Source organism: Prionailurus viverrinus, chromosome B1, assembly GCF_022837055.1.
Source record: "Prionailurus viverrinus isolate Anna chromosome B1, UM_Priviv_1.0, whole genome shotgun sequence".
Classification (NCBI taxonomy): Eukaryota; Metazoa; Chordata; class Mammalia; order Carnivora; family Felidae; genus Prionailurus; species Prionailurus viverrinus.
The window spans coordinates 21,751,427-21,773,108 of NC_062564.1; the positions used below are offsets into that span (position 1 = coordinate 21,751,427).

Here is a 21,682-nt window from a genome sequence, read left to right on the forward strand (position 1 = left end):
TTATGATGAAAATGTTATTACTAGTGACAAAGTCTAGTGATGACCATAAACAGTGATTGCAAATTCATAAGTCTTGTGTCCATATGTGTGTTTTAATATACTCTGTGGAAAGAAAGAATAGTTCTGTATTACCATGTTAGGGAATATTTGAACTATGTAGAACTCCTAGAATTTTCAGAAGCTAAGTAGAAAAAGAAAAAAAATAGTACATGATTTTATCTCATCTCTATTAAAGCCTGGTTTTGATGACTAGTGATGATTTTTAAGAGTTTAATGTCGTAAAGAGATCCATAGCTAATGAAAGCAGTTCTAAATCCATAAGAAGGTAGAGTTTTGAAAATTGTCTTAATTTCAACAAACTTTGACACACACACACACACACACACACACACACAATTTTTTTTTTCTAAGTTCTAAAATGTGTGGTCACTGTGCAGATCACTGACCATCTGGAACCTACTCAATTCATAGACATTTTCAATCTGGTTTCTAGGCAGTTCTCCTAGAAATGAAGCAGTACCTCCATGAATACGAAATGTTTATGAATAAACTGGAACCGTGGCTTTCCTGCTATTCTTCTGACCTTTGCGAGTCAAATGCAAAATCCAATATCACAGACCACAGATTTTTATAGGATCAAGACATGACCTGGAATTACTTTCATTGCACTTAAGTAGCTGCACTCTGATCTAGAAAATCATTGTTTGTTCAGATCAATGGGTTTCCATTATTTCTTGCTTGGTTTAACTGGTTGAAGTTCAAGTTTAACTACAACTCATTCGTTAGAAAGATGTGGATTTTTAATGTACATTTCAGTAATTTTTTGGTGTCCCTGAAATATGTTTATAGTGATCATATTCAGACCAGAGAACGAAGCCTAAGATAAAATTTGATTGAATTACTTCCTATCTCGTGTTCATGGCATTTCATTTTTTAAAAACATTATCTACCTACTTACTTACCCACCTATCTACTTATTTATTTATATTCCTCTGAATCTATAATAATGCAGAACTTTGAAAACTGTCTTATCTCAACTAACCACACTGCAGAAAAGAATTAAGGCAGCCTATGGCAGTCTGTACTTGTTATACAAACTTATTTGCCCTTTTTTGGACGCAAAATCCACCAACAGTGGTTCTTTTCCACTTAGGTTCCGACAGCCTTCTCTGCGACATAACTGTACTTCTAGATAGAATACCTTGTTTCCTGAGGCTTTCACGGGAGGTTCTGGGTCCATGGCTTCAACTCTCTTTCTGGTCCAGATTCAGTACCAGCCAGGTTAAGCTTGGCAACAACGCTCCTCAGGTAAAGGTGACATAGCATTTATATTCATTTACGCCTTCAGATGATCTGTGAGACTGAATATAATGATGTACTGGAGTGAGAAATCCAGGTAAGTCAAAGTGATGCAGGAATTCAGTATAAAATTAAGATCTGGCTGGGATGTTTCTTTGCTTTTACTTATTTTGAGCAGGTATTTAATTTTCAGGGACTTCTCCAATCCTAAGGACCAGAGGATAGAAAGTCTTTCATTATACTTGGAAACTTTGAGTGCTTCTCCTTGATCATGGTTGTAATGCCTTTGCCACTTTTGACCAAATTTCTGGTTCTGGTCTCAAAAAGTAGATGGAAATGACAGGGCAGAATATTATATATATATTATATAACATTATATATGTATTATATACATATAATTATTTATATATATATTATATATTTATAATATATAATATATATTATATATAACATATGTATATTATATACATATAATACATATTATATACATGTGTATTATATACATATATAGAATATGTATATGAAATAATATATATATATATTTTAAATTTATTATTTTTTCTTTTGAGAAGGATTAGTGTTTGCTATCTACTTGGTGTGATTTCAGAATTCTCAGATCTCTGAAATACTTTCTCCACTAACTCCTTGTTGTCTGATACGTTTCCAGTAACTTTCTTCTTCATTGATTTAAAGCTTTATTCATGGTTAAAAATACAAATGTCTGTATTTCATGTAAGTAATCATCTCAAGCAAGTGTGACAAGTTCTGCGGGTCACTGCCCTTCGCATGGGTTTTGAAGGAGAGCTAACAGAAAAGGTAAAAATTTATTTTGAGAGAGACTGAGAGAATATGAGTGGGGGAGGGGCAGAGAAAGAGAGGGAGAGAGAGAATCCCAAGCAGGTTCTACACTGTCAGCGCAGAGCCCTATGCGGTGCTCGATCTCACAACCGTGAGACCACGACCCGAGCCAAAATCAAGAGTCAGATGCTTAACTGATCAAGCCCCCCAGGCGCCCCTCATGTCCTTCTTATCAAACTTCCTCCTCAACTTACTGGTGATATTCAAGCCTGGTTTCTCCTTCCTTCCTTGTTTCCTCCTGCCTTCCCTCTCTTCTTCCTCCCTTTTTACTTTTGCTTTTCCTGGCTCTTTTCCTGTTGATCTGTTTTTTCATTTATAAATTTCAGAAAAATCTCCAGTATATATCTCAGTTTTGATGATTCTGTTTAATATTTATTTATTTATTTATTTTATTTCTAGACATGGTAGTCTCCTTTAATTAGCAGGTCCACTTTTTTCCCCCTCTTACATCTCATGAAAAATTTATTTAATATAGAAATGTACTGTTTCCCCCTCTTCCATTTATAGGACAGAATACAAGGTTTCCCCAGAATGAAGACCAATTGATTTTCTTTTGCTAGATCATCATTATCTGTCTGAGGTATCTATTAACTCTCTCCTCAGGGATTCACCATCTATGTGTTTATTCTCTGTGTTCTTTTGGCCTCTGATTGGGTATTTGGCCTCACGTGTTCTGTTTTGTGCCATTTCAAATTTATTTATTATTTCTGTAATAGTTAGTATTGCTTTGATCCCCAGTTTATCTTTTTAGCTTTGTAATCTCATTTTTCACTTTATTCTGTTGTCTTATCCTTTCATCTTGAATGTCTTGTTTCATTGATTTCATGTTGTTCGTGAGTTCTTCTAAAGTACAAATGACTTATTGTGGAGATTTTTTTCCTCTTGTTCTTTGGGTAAAGTTTAACTCAAAAACTGATTCTTTGTGCTGTTCCTCCTCCGTCTCTCTCTCTCTCTCTCTCTCTCTCTCTCTCTCTCCTTTCATTTCACTGAACTTTTCCTCCTTATTTTGTTTGGAATTTTAAATAAGAATTACATGTTTCTTATTATAAGAAAACATTCTGGAAAGGTATAAAGAAGAATTTTTTCTTTGCTCTGCACTCCCCCACCATGATCTCCTGAGGTTACTGTTGCTAATAGTTATATGTATATATCCATAGTTTTCTTTCTGCTATTAATATAAACATATGAATATGCTTTTTTATTTGTTTCAAAAATCGCATCCTACTCCATACGCTCTTTGAGATTTGCTTTTTAAAAATTTGCTTTTGTTTTAAAGATTTTATTTTTAATAATCTCGACACCCAAGGTAGGGTTTGAACTCAAAACTTTGAGATCAAGAGTCACATGCTCCACCGACTGAGCCAGCCAGTCACTCCAAAAATTTGCTTTTTTTAAGCTTAATAATCCCCAGTGAATCTCTTCCGCAAGCACTGATCTAACTCATTTTTAAACAGAGCTGCCTGATAGTCTGTTATATGGATGTGCTAAATCTTATTCAATTATACCACTATCAGGAGCGTTTTCTTTTTTGTTACTGTAAACAATACTTCAGAAGATACTAAAGTGCTACATTTGTGTATACTAATACTTTTATATTTGTTGAATTGATTCCAAAAGGGGAATTACTGGGGCAGAAGGTATGTGCATTCAGTTATTGATAGACACTATTGGATTACTTTCCAGAATGCTCCTCAAAGTTCATACTTGCTTTAGCATTGCATGTGAGTGGCTATTTTAGATATCAAAAAAAAAAAATCGTTCTCATGTGTATGAAGTCTTATTTTCAAATTGCTACATTTATTCTCAAATTACCCTGAGTTAATAATTAAATTACTTTAGTTATTATTTTGCTACTACATAAGTTCTGTGTTTTTTTCTTTTTTTTTTTCTTTTCTGGAATTGATTTTATTTTGGTTGATACTGGGCTTTGTTTCCCTTTCATTTTCAGACATTTTTGAACAATTATTCAAAAAAGTCTTTTGAGCACTTTTTGTGCCCCAGGCACTGTTCTAGGCACTGTGGATAGTGTCAGAAACAAAGCTGACAACCGTGCCCCACGGAGCTTTCATCCTGGAGTGTGAAAAATATATGAGTAGACAAAAAATAAATATAATAAGTTGACATAGCACTCAGCTGTGGGATATTCATATGGTAGAGAGTGACTAGGTGGTCAGAGAAAACCCGTCTAAGGAACTTGGGGCTTTAGAGAAAAAAATAGTAACTATCCATGGGAAGGTCTGGGAGAAGAGCATTTCAGGGAGAGGGAGAGCAATTATCAGGGTTTTGAGGTTGGGACAGTCTTCAGTAATCTCTAATGAGCCCAGACCTGAGTGTTTACAGCAGAGTGAGAGAAAAGGAGGCATACATGAGATGAAGTAAGGAAAACCGGCAGGGGCAATGGCACCTGTGATCTCCTCGCCCTGGTAAAGGGCTTGAATTTCATTGTGAGTGACGAAGGAGTCCTTTGGGTGGATTCTGGGAGGGATCTAACTTTTGATTTACGTTCTGAAAAGGTCACTCTGGGTTCTCAGTGGAGAATGCATTGTAGGAAATCACAATACATCTGAATGCTTTGTAGGAAACCCAGGGCAGGGGTGGAGGTAGGATAGCTAAAAGGCTTTTGTGGGCATTCCCAGTTAAAAGATGGTATTGGCTAGGACTTCACGGTGTCAGTGAAGCAAGGAAAAGTGGACTAGTTCGAGGTAGGTTTAGGAGTAGAAATTGACAGAACTTGCGTATGGACTGAGGGGGAAAAGAAGCATCAACCGTGACCCCTAGGTTTTGGCCTGAGCAATTCAGTGGCCTGGTGTGCCATCTACCAAGATAAGGAGAAAGCAGCAAAGGAGCTCCTGGGTGGGTCGGTCGGTTAAGCACCCGACTCTTGATTTCGGCTTGGGTCACACTCTCAAGGTTGGTGAGATTGAGCCCACTCTTGGGCTCTATGCTGACAGTGTGGGGCCTGCTTGGGATTCTCTCTCTCCCCTCCCTCCCACATCCTTCCCCCACTCATGCATGTGCATGTGTGCTCTCTCTCTCTCTCTCTCTCTCTCTCTCTCTCTGTCAAAAATAAATAAATAATACACTTTAAAATAGTCAAGAATTGTCATTTAAAAATAATAGAGCAGAAAAGAGATTTGAGGGATGGTAGATTAAGATTTCTTTGCTTTTTGAGATTTAAAAACAGTAAGAAATTGGTATTGTGGTATAGATTTCAGAGGTACCAGCAAGTACCAGAGGTACTTGAAATGATGGAATTAATTTTCGTACATGTCAAAGAATAACTTAATAGAAAACTTGACAAGTGAGATCTGGGTACGTGAATGGGGCTAGTCGGATCTAAGGCTTTTTGTAAGGACAGTAGAATGGGAGCTGGTTTTAATTATGGAGCCCAGAAGCCCAAATGCTGAGGACCTTACTCTTGAGTATCAGCACTTATATTAGCTGTCCTAGTTCTCGGTGGGTAATTCATTTGAGTATTGTATTGTTACTAGCAAAGACCTTTTATTTTTCTCTACAGTCTGCATGTGCAACAGATCTAAGTCGAAGCGGGCTAAAAATCCCATATAGAGGGACAGCTGGGTGGCTCAGTTAATTAAACTTTGACTCTTGATATTGGCACATATCATGATCTCACAGTTTGTGAAATCAAGACCCATGGTAGGCTTTGTGCTGACAGCACGAAGCCTGCTTGGGATTCTCTCTCTCCCTCTTTCTCTTCCCCTCTCTGCTCTCTTTCTCTCTCTCTCAAAATAAACTGTAAAAAAAAATTAAAACTGCAATATAGAGACTTTAAAAAAATTTTTTTTAATGTTTATTTATTATTGAGAGACAGAGAGCCACAAAGTGTGAGCACGGGAGGGGTAGAGAGAGGGGGGAGACAGAATCTGAAGCAGGCTCCAGGCTCTGAGCTGTCAGCACAGAGCCTGATGCAGGGTTTGAACTCACAAACTGTGAGATCATGACCTGAGCCAAAGTTGGAAGCCCAACCAACTGAGCCACCCAGGTGCCCCACACAATATAGAGACTTTTAACCTATCTCCTCGTGCTCAGTTTCTTACTGCCATGCTCTTTCAGACCATACAGATTTCCAGATCGTTCTGAGATTCTTGATGAGCAGGCTGATGCTTTCCACTGTAGGACCCTTTGCTTCCTTCTCTCTCACACTGTATGCTTTCATTCTCATAGACCATTTTGGAACTTACCCCATTCATGACTGCCTCCCACCTTTTCTCTTTATTGTTGATGGATTACAGCTTTGTGATGCTCTTATTGTTATTTTTTTTTAAGCTTATTTCTTTGAGAGAGAAAGAGAGACTGGGAGAGTGGGAGAGACAGACAGAGAATCCTAAGCAGGCTCTGCACCATCAGCACAGAGCTTGATGTGGGGGCTGAACCCCCAGAGTGTGAGATCATGACCTGAGCTGAAACTAAGAGCTGGATGCTCAACTGACTGAGACACCCAGACACCCCATGTATTATTATTTTCTAATTTTTTTAAATTTTCTTTCTTAATTTTTTTGAACATTTATTTATTTATTGACAGAGACAGAGCATGAGCAGGGGAAGGGCAGAGAGAGAGGGGATCATAGAATCTGAAGCAGAGTCAAGGCTCTGAGCTGAACAGAGTCCGATGTGGGACTTGAACTCACAGGTGGTGAGATCATGACCTGAGCTGAAGTCAGATGCTTAACTGACTGAGCCACCCGGGCGCCCTCTTGTTATTATTTTCAAGATCACAAAAGGAAGAGAGAAACACAGGTATGTAGTCTGCCATCTTGAAATGGGAAACTTTACTTATTTTAAAACCATTCATTCATTCATTCATTCATTCATTTTTGAGAAATAGAGATTGAGAGAGAAAGAGAATCCCAAGCAGGCTCCATACTGTCAGGTGGAGTCCGACACAGGGCTTGAACTCATGAACTGTTAGATCATGACCTGAGATGAAATCAAGAGTCAGACATTTAAGTGACAGAACCACCCAAGTGCCTCAAACTTTAATTTTTATGTAGTTAGAAATGTTTCTCCTTTACAAAGTTGTTTCTTTATCTTTCTAAAACACATTATATTCATCTTTATTTTTTGTCATTTTTTTTTATAGTTGTCATCACATTTTGGGCTCCATCGCCCAACATGGGGCTTGAACTCATGACCCTGAGATCAAGACCTGAGATGAGATCATGAGTTGGATACTTAACCAACTGACCCAGCCAGTTGCCCTAGTTGTCATCCTATTTTATTTAATTGTATTGGCATTTATTGTGGGCAGTATAGACCTTCCATGTAATATTTATCAATTCTGTTAAACTCTTTCCCCATCTTACCTGAGACATGTTAGTCTTATTCTCTTGAATGATGTACTTGATTTTTGTTCTCCTTTCTGTATAAAGTAAATATTCTTTGATCCTGCAAATTTTCACTTCATTTAGAGACTATGATCACCAAATATAAAGTTCTGAAGGCAGTGTTCCTTTTTTATCCATCTTTGCGTGCCCAAAGGATCTATTCCAACACTGAAGCATAGGAATTCAAGAAAGACTTGATGAAACGAAAGCTGAAAGGGACATTTCTGTTACTCACTTCTATTAACTATACTTGTTTATTCATTCATTCAACAAACATTTATGACGAATCCCTGTGTTTCAAGCTTTGAGCATTGCTATACACTGGGAATCCAGAGCTGAACAAGGCTGCCATGCCTTCTAGAAATTCATGAATGTTAACACTCATCATCTCTTTTGTTTAGCTACCTTTTTAGTGAATGTTTTTTTCTCCCCAATAGATGATTGATGGTGAAAGCTATTTTATATATTTCTTTGGAACTCATTCCCTTCCCACAGCAAAAACTACTTAAGTACTATATTAAAGTACTTAAGTAGTTAAGTACTTAACTTAAGTACTATATTAAAGGTCCATGGTTCCTCTTGGTCTGGGTTTTGCTGACATCAGACACCTTAATCTGCTTACCCTGAGACAGAATGTTCTTTCCATGGCTCTTTCTTAAAACCACATTTATGGCATGGTACCTGGGTGGCTCAGTCGATTAAGTGTCCAACTCTTGGTTTCAGCTCAGGTCATGATCTCATGTGGTTCATGGCATTGAGTCCTGTGTTTGGCCCTGTGCTAACAGTATGGAGCCTGCTTGGAATTCTCTCTCTCTCTCTCTCTCTCTCTCTCTCTCTCTCTCTCTCTCTCAAAATAAATAAATAAACTTAAAAAATCACATTTATGGCCCTCTTTATTTGTATGCTTCCTCAACACTTTTTAAATAGTGTTCAAAAACATTATCCAATTAAAGATCATAGTAGGGATGGTGCAGGCTGTATTCGGTAGTGTCTAGAATAGGACTGTTCACTTGAACAGTGTTGAGGTGGAACAAGACAAGTTCAAGGTTTAAGGAAGTGGTAGTCAGAGATGGCAGAAATGAAGGTTTGGGTTTGGGAGTAATCTTTCAGCATTTTTGAGAAGCTCTTTCCATTTCCTTGAGCACAGAAGACCGAGACAAGAAAACATAGGGTGAGTGACAGAGAGTAGGTAGGTTGTCTTCTCTTTGTTGGCACTTTGCTGTGCGCTAGATTTTTGTCTTTCTTCTCTAGTGAGATTCATAGAAGATCTATTTGTTATCTCATTGTTTTTGGTCTTTTTCTTCCTGCTGAGAATTTGGGTGTGTCATGTCTTAAGTTTTCATGTATGTATTTTTAATTTTAAAAGTAGGCAGTGGTAAGGTTGGCTACAGGTCTTGAGGTAGTTATATAGATTATTTCACTATGGTGTATATTTCTGATATATATGTATCTATATAAATATATATATAATATATGGAAACACACACATATAAAATATATGTAAATACACATATAAAATATATGTAAAACACAGTATAGCACACAACAATGAACAGAATCCTTCCTATCTATTAATTTAGGTAGAGCTCAATTTTAAGCCTGCCACAAAATTTTCTTTATCTAGAAGTTGTCTCATTTATCTATAACTTAGCTGGCAATCCAAGGCAGTTTACAATATAATCTGTTTAAATATTAGGAGTGATATATATATATATATATATATATATATATATATATGTATATATATATGTATATATACGTATATATATACGTATATATACGTATATATACATATATATAAATTTTTAATGTTTATTTTTTGAGAGAAAGAGAGACAGAGTGTGAATGGGAGAGGCGCAGAGATAGAGGGAGACACAGAATCCGAAGCAGGCTCCAGGCTCTGAGCTGTCAGCACAGAGCCTGACATGGGGCTCAAACTCAGAACTGTGAGATCATGACCTGAGCTGAATTTGGACGCTTAACCAACTGAGCCACCCAGTCTCACCTAAAAGTAATATGAATAATAATAGGCCTCACGTATTGAGTATTCATATATGCCAGGCACAGTGGCAGGCAAACCCAGATATAAAATCCCAGTAGAGGGGTACCTGGGTGAATTATTTGGTTGAGTGTCCAACTCTCAATTTCGACTTAGGTCATGATCTCTCGGTTCATGGGCTCAAGCCCCACATTGGGCTCTGCACAGACAGTATGGACCCTGCTTGGGATTCTTTCTCCCTCTCTCTCTGCCCCTGCCCAACTTGTGCTCTCTGTCTCTCTCTCAAAATAAATATGTAAACATTTAAAATCCTAGTAGACAAGAACAATGTATTTGAGGCCACTGTATCCCCATTATATAATGGTGTCTACATAATAAGAACATAGAACAAAATGATCAGATTATTGGTTGAATTTGTAGATACTTTCAAGTTTCCCATCTTTAACTTAGATCAAGAATTTTAGAAATATTATATAATTGGCTGTCTGACGTGTTTGAAGATGCATATAATATTTGATTTTACTTATTAGATACACAGAACTTTAGTATGATTAAGATGAAGTGTATTCTTGTCATAGAATGTTAGTAATTGATAAGATTTATTGATTACTTATTATATGCCAGATGCTGGTGTAATAATTTTAAAGGAATAGTTTTTTAATCTTCAAGATAAGTATCCTTATTACCATAGTTACAGAGGAAGAATCCCCCCAGTGCTATGCAGCCTGTCAACAAAAATAACAACATTTTGATTTTGTGCTTGTATAATTCATTTATTTTTTTCCCAATGTATAGTATTTGCTGTTTTGTTTTGATAATGTAATGTATGTCAGACTGTACTTTTACAAAAAATGAAAGGAAACTGTGTGGGAAAAAATATATTCTCGATAGTGTATGATACCTTTGTGAGGACAGCCGTTGACTGAAAAGCTGTATCCATTTAACCACTGATAGGGTGGCTAGTCTGGAATAAAAGGGTACTCAAGTTCTACAGATACCTGCAATTGATCGGTGGCCTCATTCGCATTCAGATAAGTAGCGCAAAAACACAGTTCCCAGAAAAATCACGAAATAATCCAAATGCCAGTATGGTAAATTTTTAAAAAATGAAATAATTATTACATCCGATCCAAGAATGAAAGAAAGCTTACTCATGGATGAGATTTTATGTTAAGCTCCAGTACAAATCTGTTGATCTAGAATATTAACACCTGCTTCTGCTTATTGAAAAACCCTCTTCCTCTTCTAATCATTTCCTCATTTGTATAGTGGTTAATCAGATATGAAAAAGTCAAGATACCTAGGATTTTGGAGTTTATTCAAATATACTGATAACTCCAGGCATATCTATGTCTCTTAGCTTCAAAATAAATTATTAGTTAATGATCACCATATCTTGGAGCTGGGATCAAAATATTATTCTCACTTTGTAGGTTGCTATAGGCGCAGACCAGATAAGTGCCTTATCAAAGATTGTTGGCAAGCCAAGGGGCAGATAGGGAATTAGATTGTCAAACTCTGGATGCTTCATCTTGGGTTCAGTGCAGACCCTGTGGGCAACTGAGGAAGCAAAGTTGTAGCTGAGAATCAGTGCTACCTGGGTCTGCTTGTGGCTCTCACTGCGAATTTCCATGTGTTTGGGCAGAGTTAAGAACCCAGGAGCCCATAAAGTAACCTTCAGGTAATAACACAACAATCCATGTTTTTCAAGTTCATATATTACTTTGAGTTGGCAGCCTGAACTCCCAAATTCACTGCCGAGGGCCAGTACTGTGCTGAGAATTACCATGAAAATATTCATCATACCAGAAAATAGATAAAGAAAATAAAACGACCGTTTTCTTTTCCATTAAACTTGTAACTCTGTTTACTATAGAAAAGTGCAATGCTTAGTAAAAAAAAAGTCTATGATTCTGCTGTATATTCTTGCAAAACGAAACTGTATTAGGTACACAAAAGGTATTAATCAGCTGAGTGAAATTCTACAAAACTGGCCGGACAGAGTGATATAAAATGAAAGATTAGAGGCTCACTTACAGTTCCAACATATTTATGGTTTTATACTGAAAACAAAAAGCACTACTGAATAGGTCGGCTTATTGAAAACTCAGCTTCTGGAGTTTCACAGTTTTGGAAGAAAGTTATTAAAACATAAATTGCCTGGTATTTTCTTGACATAGACAAAATGGAAAATTTGATTTATGAAGATTGTCAGTTGCAATAAAGCAGATCAGAACATAGTCATTTCACCTAATAAGTGATGTGATGTTATAATTCTTATCACAATTTCAAACATTACCAAAACATACAGAAAGAAGCTTCAAAACCAGAAATAAGACACTAGAGCTAACCTAAATAAACTCACCCAAAAGGAAGAAAGTGAGAGGTTATTAAAAGCGCAATTTGTTTTTCATTTATTAGAGAAAATTCAGAAAATTTTGAGGAAAATAAAAACTTACATATCTTAAACCAGAGTAAGCATTTGTTGTATTTTCTTCAATATTTTTCTATTTGCACACATTATTAAAACAAAATCATTCAGCACACCCATTTTGTAGTTATTTCATATATTAATATAATGTAATGATTTCCTAATTTTTCACTATTTTTTTAACGTCTGGTTTAAAAAACTTAGATCTTAGCCCATCACTTATGCTACCATAATCCATTTAACTAGTTTTGTATATCTGGTCATTTGGATGTTTTCATTTTTTACCTATTATAAATAGTGCCATGATAAACATGTGTATAATGATATTTTGTATATCTATTTGATTATTTTCTTAGGAGGCATTTTTAAAAGTGACTTTGCTATTGATTTCTGAACTTTTGAGTAATCCTTTAAACTTTTGATGAATACTTTGAGAATCTGATATTTAAATTGTTCATATTCAAAAGTAAAATTGACATATATTTGAATTGTTGAATATCTGATAATAAGATGTTTACTTAATCTTCAAAGAGAAGAAATATTTTATGTATTTATATATTGGTTTATAATTTTTACCACCTAAAACTCTATAGATGTTGTCCTATTATTTCCTGATATTTGATATGGAGAAGTCTGAGGTTAGTCTGAATTTTTTCGTTTGGAGGCAAACTTTTCTGTCTAGTCAAGAACTAAGTTTATGTTATTTTCTTCACCCTTGAAATTATAAATTTCAACAGAATCACTTCAGGTTTTCATCCTTGTTAATGTTGCCTATAGGCACTGAGACTTTTCATCTGTAGACTCAAGACTTTCTTTTATTTGGGAATACACAGTCCTATTATAACCCAGATTTAGTGTTTTAGTTAAAAGGGTTCCTTTCTCATGGACACAAATTATGTTGCACACCATTTTTCTTCCATCAACTGCATCTACTTTTTCTTCTCTCGTGATTTTAATCTCCCTTCATTTCTCATATTTTAGAGGCAGCTGTTCAAATTTGTTCTACACGTTACTATTCACTTTTCAGCGGTGTTGGCTTTGTTCTTTAGTGAATATAATATTGAGTGATTCTAATCTCATGAAGATATTAATTTTGCCATTTTGCTTTTAATTTATTTCCTTTTCATTTCAACTTACCTCCTAGCCAGATTCCCTTTCACGCCAGTATGTTGTCTTCTCCTCTCAAAGGTTTATCCTTTGAATTTCTTTGTGAACAGACAGCACTGTTTCTAAAATTATATGGCTTGTAGTGTCCTTTAAAAGAATCCATTCATGGAGCCACGTTCTTTTATGTTACAGAAAAATGTTCTAATATCCACCCTTCCTCGGCATTTTAAATTCATTCCCTGAACGGGCAGTTAATCCAGCCTAGTTGTGCCTGGGAAGCAGGGATGTTATGTCAGTTAGAATTGCTTTAGTCTGAAGTAGGAGAAAGAGCCATAGTGGCTTAATCAGATGGAATCTTTTATTGTCACATGACCAGAAGTCTAGAGCTAGGAAGTCCGGAGCCAACCCAGTGGGTCAAGGAAGGGTCTTGAGAACCAAGGCCTCTCCTGAACAATGTAATTTATTCTTATGGTTGCAAAGTGGCTGTACCAAATCTAGGCATGTATGTATGTATATATATCATATACACCCATTATCAATATATTAAAATATATAATGGATATATAATATATATTTCATGGTTTTATATATGCATACATACATGTATATGCATACATATATATGCATACAATATGTATATGTATTTATAATGGGTATCTCGAAGAGGAAAAGATCGGTGTCCAATTTTTTTATTGTTGTTAGAAAAATAGTATGTTTGTGAAAGCTCCACTCAGGACACTTCTGTTTCTGTTTCATTGCTAAGAACTGTGTCTCTGGTCACATGGTCACCAGTAGTTGCAATGGAGTTTGAGGACAGAAGTATGTTTAGCTGGTACAAACTATCACATTTTATTCTTAAAAAATTTTTTTAGGGGCACCTGGGTGGCTCAGTTGGTTAAGCATCCGACTTCGGCTCAGGTCATGATCTCGCGGTCCGTGAGTTCGAGCCCCGTGTCGGGCTCTGTGCTGACAGTTCAGAGCCTGGAGCCTGCTTCCGATTCTGTGTCTCCCTCTCTCTCTCTCTCTGACTCTCCCCTGTTCATGCTCTGTCTCTCTCTGTCTCAAAAATAAATAAACATTAAAAAAGTTAAAAATAAAAAAAAATTTTAATGTTTATTTATTTTTGAGAGAGAAAGGAAAACAGAAAATCTTTAGTGGGTTCCATGCTGTCAGAGCAAACCCCAACATGGGGCTCCAGCCCACAAGCTGTGAGATCATGACCTGAGCCAAAGTTGGATGCTCAACTGACTGGGCCACCCAGACACCCGAAAACCATCATTTTTAAAAAAACAGGGATAAAAACCAATATTCACAGGTGTAAAAGGTCTTTGCTGTTTTGTATTAGTGGTAATACATGTTAAAAGAGAGCTACAGGGGCACCTGGGTGGCTCGGTTGGTTAAGCCTCCGACTTCGGGTCAGGTCATGATCTCTTAGTTCTTGGGTTCAAGCACGGCATCGGGCTCTGTGCTGACAGCGCGGAGCCTGGAGCCCGTTTCAGATTCTGTGTCTCCTGCTCTCTCTGCCCCACCCTGCTCTTGCTGTGTCTCTTTCTCAAAAATAAACATTAAAAAAATTAAAGAGAGCTACAAATGAGGGACTATCCCTGGCCACATGAGAAAACAAGTCCCAATGAAGATGAGCAATCTTAGAACTTCTTCTCTAAAGCAAAGGACATGACCCTGGATGGTGATTCTTGTCGCAGCATCTTAAGACTTACTACTAGAAGAAATTTCCAGATTTTGCAAGTAGAATGTTAGTTTTTGGTTAGTGTGTTTTTTCTTCACAAATGTTTGGATTAGTGGTCTCTGAAGTTAAAAAAAAAATCCCTGGGTAGATGTGAAAGTAATATTAGTTGATTAACTTCTGTGTGGGAAGTACTAAGATATATACAAAGGTGAAATCGATTGATAATGAATGCCTTTTTTTAAATTATCAAGTAGAACACGTGATTTAGGAACATAAATAATTCTAGACTAAAACTCTCCGAGGGCATTGCATATGGCTTGGCCAAAGTTTTTCTCCTGAATTTGTTTATTGCCTCACTGATAGAAGTAAATAGTCGATAAGAGTTTGCCAAATTAGCAATACAGAATCACCTACTATAGATAAATTCACTTATAAGATATGTATATTGTGCTCTGGATCACAGAATGGAAACAGATCTCAGATCAGGTGGATTTGGTGACCTTGAGCTGGGCCCTCCAAGGCGAGTAGGACTTGTACAGAAGGGAAGATACTAAATGACAAGAAAACAGAGAGAACTGAGGACTAGCATGAACAGGCATGGTGATCAGTGAAGGAAGCAATGCGAACCTACAGAAGGCAGATCCCATCCACATCCTAGGCGTTCTTGACCTGGTCTTTATTCTTTGGACAATATGCAGCTTTTGATGTTCAGAGAACATAACAGGGGTATGTAGGTCGAAGTGGAGAAGGAATCACTGGGGACAAGAAAATGAATCTGGATCTTCTACCTGGCAGTCTCAATGACTCCAGGAGTGAGGGTTCACATAAGGTGATAAGATTATCTATTAAGGAAATTTAATGAGCAAATTTAATTTAAAATAAATAAAATAAAATTTAGTTGGGAAAACTGTAATCCTTATGATATAACACTCTCTTCATTTTCTAAGCATAGCTTGCTTTCATTCAGCCATATATTTATTTTTATGTAAAACAATGGAATAAGCACTATGAACAGCAAACCAAACTGTTCTCCCCAACCACCTGGTACTTCTTCTTCCCAAATGGTTTCTGTGGCGACCATTTCCTTATTTCCTTTTTCCATGGTTTTCCTGCATTTATGTGCATGTCTCAAAAAGCCTGTTTTTTTCTGGTTTGTTTTTTAGTGGTTTTTAACTTTCTAGAAAGGTATTATGTATGTATTATTTTGGGACTGATGTCTCTCACTTAATTATTTTACTAAGACCTTTGAAATACATTGAAATGCAATTTCCTTTTGCATTTTTATTTTTTTTTCTTTTAGTTGTGATGAACTTGATAATGACCCATTGGTATTTTAATTCATTCATTCATTTGCCAAGTTTAGTTTGTTGCCACTAGGACAAATTCATGAGAAGGCTGAGTCCACACTTAGTTTCATCTGTCATAGCCATACAAGAGTTAAAACTGTTAAATTCAACCTTAACTTAATTGAAATGGCTTTGCTATCATCCAGTAAATATCAGTTATAAAATATAAACATAGCTTTTTTGGCTATGCACGGTAGGACATTGCTTCAGATGCACCATAGTGAGATAATTTTAGCAAAATATCATACATTTCATGAATTTGTAGTTATCATCCCCCTAATCCGAATATGCATTAAATATGTGCTAAAGTAGTAAATATTAGATGTGCCAGTTACAGATACATATAAAGATGATAACTCTGGGTGATGCTTAATCTCTCAGATCAAGCAAAGCTGAGTAGAGAAATTTTGTCATATTTGACTATTCAAACATTTTTTTGATATTACCCTAGAAAAAAGTTCTGAACCACATGGATTTTTTTTTTTTTTAGTTATTCACCGTCTCTGGGAAAAATTTGGGACTTGATTAAACAGAAAAAAATGTAATTGCCTAATTTCACAAGAATGTACACAATTTGACATGCATTTTTCTGAATCTAAGTCACATCAGAAGGATATTTTTCCAGATATGTGTGTCTTTTCTGGATTATGACTTTCCCTGCTACCTAATAATATTCCGGAATTAGGGGGACCAGCTTATCCCAGTTTGCCCGGGCTTTCCAGTTTTAACACTGAAAGTCCTGCCTCCCAGTAAGGGCCATGCCCATAAATGCTTTGTCAGGCACCTAGAATCATGAAGAGTTAGGTCACGTCATGTATCACTAACACACACTCTTCCAGTGATGGATTTCAGATATATTAGATTCTCATTTACATTTTAATACATTTGTACTATTTCAAGTTAATATTTTGTAGTATGTATGAAAACCCTAAAATATAAATATTTAAAAGCTATCCTTTTAACTAATTTGAATTATAGAATATTTATAAATTCATTTTATTTCTTTTAAGTGTATAGAGTCATTTGAACTAGAATTTCTCATTATACTTTAATGAAGAAATGAGAACGATCTGTAACTAGTATTTCAGTTGTTTGTATGCATTGCATGAAAATAATTTGTTTTAGCAATACTTAGATTTAAAGAGCTTCCTGTTCTAATTTTCTTTCTCTAAAAAGGCTTAGGAAAACTTATTCTGAGAGGAAATAGAGCGTCGTACCTTCAAGCATGTCTTCTGAAATCAAAACCTGGGAGCAAAAAGCCTGACTCTTCCATGTACTAAACTATGCGATTTGGGCAAGCTGCTTAAGCTTATGAAGACAGTGTCTTTATCTTCACATGGTCTAATAATTAGTGCCATTTAGGCTCTCCAGCCACTGTTCTTTGGCCACTGCCCTTTCCTTCTCCTCCCCTGTGTCCCTAGCCCTGCTGACTGCTCACAGCCCTCCTGTGGCTGCTGTGTGTTGTCAGCACCCCACACTGTGACACACGTCCCCGTTGCACTTGCCTTGGGCTCCTGGGTCCCTGGGTCTTCTAGGCGGGCCCTATTAGTTCCCAACATGATGTCAATTGCATGGTTATGGGACTACCAGAAAAAAAAGAAAGTAGTGGCACACCTTGAGAAGTTAGATACAGGATGGGCTAATTTGGGCAATCTTTGCCATTTCACCATGATTTTCAATCAAGGCTTTGAGATTGTGTTGAATGACTACAAGTGGTTTGCCTTTTTTAAGTACAAAGAAGAGGGCAGCAAGGTAACCAGTAGTCGTAGACTCTGGGTCTGGAGTTCTTTCTTGTCCAGCAAGATAATGGATGCAGAATTGACATGTGAGAGAGCGTAATGTCTGGGAGGAGACAAGAGCCCCAAGTAAGGGACCTTGCTCCATTTTTATTAGGATCAGAGGGTTTACAAGAGTGATGGGTGTGAGGAAAAGGGGGTTTTGAAGATATGCAGCGTTAGGGGTTTGGGTCAATACCAAAGTCCTGGTGCCTGGCAGATGGTTGTTTAAGGCAGGCCTGAGGCGCCAGGTCTGTTTACCTTATCTTGCCTAGGGGACAAGAAAGACAGAGCATGCTACCTCAGGGTCAACAAGGCACCTTTCTTTTGCTAATTAGCTCTGTTCTGGGCAACTTGGCCCTGCTGTGGTATAGCCCTGTTCACCTGTTTACCTATTTTGGTCCTTCCTTCCTTTGAAAGCAGCTTTCTGCTATTGTACTAAGTTGGGGGGCGTTTCCGCCCTGAATACTTAATCTTGTCTACCTAATTTTGGATGCTTTCATCCTGAGGCTTCCTGTTCCTATATGCCTTGTTAACCCATGGGTGCGAGCTCAGGGAATTCCTTAGCTTATCCTCCACAACGAGTTGCCACCGCAGAGACCATGCCTGGATGGGTGCATGATGTGCCAAGCTGGAAGTAGGCTCATTTCCTCGGAACTAAAGTGGGAACTACCTCTGAGAAGGTGAACATGAACACAGCACACCCTGAGAGTCTCCAGGGAAACTACTCTAATTCTAATACCCTCTACAAATATAACCATGGTTTTGTGAAAGTGATCCATGCCGTTCAGAAGTCTTAAAAAAATTTTTTTTAATGTTTATTTATTTTTTTGAGACAGAGAGAGACAGATCCTGAGCGGGGAGGGGCAGAAAGAGAGGGAGACATAGGATCTGGGCTTCAGGCTCTTAGCTGTCAGCACAGAGCCTGACTCATGGGCTCGAACCCACAAACCATGAGATCATGACCTGCGTCAAAGTTGGGCGCTTAACCAACTGAGCCACCCAGGTGCCCCCAGAAGTCTTGGACGGCAACCACATACATGGAACATGAGATGCTTACCCTAGGAGAGAGGATTAGGAGAGGCAGTAGCCACAGCTGGAGAATCCCACCACTGACTGTTGAAATACACGAAATGGTTTTACATTTGCCAGCCTCTTGACTGGAGAAATGTTTGTGGTACCAATTTTGTTCCTCCTGTTCGAAGCCAAGCATCTTGTGGAAGCTGCTACTCATTTGCTTCCGTGGGTATGCTGGAAGCAAGGATCCATACACTAACCAACAATACTCAGACCCCAATCTTGAGTCCCCAGAGGTTGTCTCTTGCAGCCAGCACGCTCAAGGCTGTGAAGGTGGGCCGTACCTCATCACCGGAAAATATGCCCACGATTTTGGGCTGATAGAAGAGCCACGCTTCCCTTACACAGGCACTGATTCTCCATGCAAACCGAAGGAGGACTTGCTTCCATTCCTACTCCTCCGAGTACCACTATGTGGCAGACTTCTACGGGGGCTGCAATGAGCTGGCCTGTCGTGGCCCCGTGGCAGTTGCTTTTGAAATCTATGATCTCTTCCTCCACTGGCACAGGGGGATCTATCTACTACTACACTGGTCTGAGAGACCCTTTTTTTGTTTTGTTTTTTGACAGACCCTTTCAACCCCGTTGAGCTGACTAATCATGCTGTTTTGCCCGTGGGCCACCGCACCGACAGCCTCGGGGGTGGATTGCTGGATTGTTAAAAATAGCTGGGGCCCTAGCGGGAACGAAGATGGTTACTTCGGGATCCTCAGAGGAACCGATGAGGGTGCAATTTAAAGCACAGCGGTGGCAGCCACCTCGGTTCCCAAATTGGAGGGTGCACATCCCGGCATCTCATCCTGACCGCCATCAATCACGAAAGGGCAGACTGGAGACTTTCACAGCAGCAATTTCAGAACATTACAAATAGATTCCTATGAAGATTTCTGCCTTCAGCATTAAAACTGCCTTCGATTTGGGTACACCTCCCCCTTGACCACCGGCCTGCTTTCCAGCTATGCAGTACCAAAATGCGGGATTTTGTTAGTCATTTGTAATTCGCACGTGCTATAGTTTTAAAAGCCTTTTTGAGAACACAGCCTTATTTTTACGTTGTGAAAAATCACAGGAAAATATGCAAGGTCCATTAAATGTTTAAAAAGTTAAAAGATTTTTAAAATATTTTATTTCCTTGGAGACCGAGAGAGAGCATGAGTGGGGGAGGGACAGAGAGAGAGAGGCAGAGAGAGAATCCCAAGCAGACTGCACTGTCAGCATGGAGGCTGATGTGAAGCCCAACCTCATGAGCAGTGAGATCATGACTTGAGCTGAAATCAAGAGTCAGATGTTTAACGGACTGAGCCACCCAGTGTCAAAGGTTTTCTGTAAAAATAATAATAATAATAATGAATACCATTTGGACACTTTTTTATAAAGACTAAATGAAATAATGTAAGGTAGTCATGTATAGTGTCTCATACTTTGAAGTTTTAAGATTTTTGCTAAAGTAGCTACAAGGTAAGTTGAGCCCGGATTTGTGCTCTGGCAACATCTGTTCTATTTATTTTTTTTTTTTTCTGTAATGGGAATGAAGATTTTAAAATTGATTTTTGGTGTGTGTGTCTGTGTACTTGATGGCTTCATCACTGGGGAACTCCAAAACATATTTGATGAAGGAATTCTAGCATCTCTGGCCAATTGCCCTTTTAATTGAGTACCCAGGTAGCAATGGGACAGCTAACCTGAGGTAGATTATTTCTCCTATAACTCATTGTCCTCGGTCAGATTTTTCTCAGGGGATGGGGCTAGAGTGAGTAAATTGACTATGTTTGCTCATGTTCATTCTCTTATTGTAGATATGTCTTCCTGAAGTAAATGTTGAGTTTTTAATTGGTTTCAGAATGATTTAATCAGTGTTTATGCTCTGGTCATAAAGAACACTCTGTGATAGGCTTGCCATCTGTTCAAGATAAAAATGAAATCCCTTTTGAAGAAGTGGGCAGTTGATAGAAAGATTTTAATGAATGTTTAATGTTATTGTATCTATGTGAGGGGCTTATGGTGACAGTAACATAAATGTGTAAGCCTAAGGGCTCAATCTTAGTGTTTCAGCTTCTATTAAGTCTCTGTTGGAGAATTGTATTTTGAATCTCTGAAGTTGTATACCGAAGTGATAGAGGGTAGATTTAATGCAGTAAAATGTTTGCTCCAGTCAAGTTCTGGTTTGAATCTGCTCACTCCTGCCTGGTCACTGCCTTCCAGTAGAATGAGTCTGTTCATTCCGACCGAATGGTTTTCTCCTTCAGGAACCCATCTTTCTTTAAAATGTATGGATTTTAGGAAATACTTTCATCTGCTTGGAATCTAAACCATGTTTAGATCTTACTACTCTAATGTACAGTAGGTTTTTGTTGTTGTTGTTGTTGCCGATACACATCCTAACAATATTTTTTCATGTTTGAATGACCTTGCTTCTCATTCCAGGTATTTTGTTTCTAAAACACGGACCCATTATAGTATCGTGCACATCTTCTCAGATCCTTGGTGTCTCTTCAAATTGAAGCACACAGTCCTAGCAAACTCAGTAAGAGGTCTAGCCAGGGAACAATTTTCTCATTTAAGGTTGTCACTGCATATCGTTTAGTTTCCACTTGGATTTGTGATTGAAGTTGCTACAAGGGTATTATAAAAGAAAAAGGAAGAGGAAAGCTTTTCCCAAAATGTGACATCATGAAGTACATAAACTTGACCTGCAATGTGAAAATTTAGTGTATTTTCTTCCACATAAAATGCTATTTGGCACAGTATATGTTTCCCA

The 21,682-nt window shown here is 37.7% G+C and overlaps 1 pseudogene; it reads left to right on the top strand.

The window, feature by feature from the left end:
• Nucleotides 1-1,373: 1,373 nt before the first annotated feature.
• Nucleotides 1,374-19,728, top strand: LOC125164725 (dipeptidyl peptidase 1-like; annotated as a pseudogene).
• Nucleotides 19,729-21,682: the final 1,954 nt, after the last annotated feature.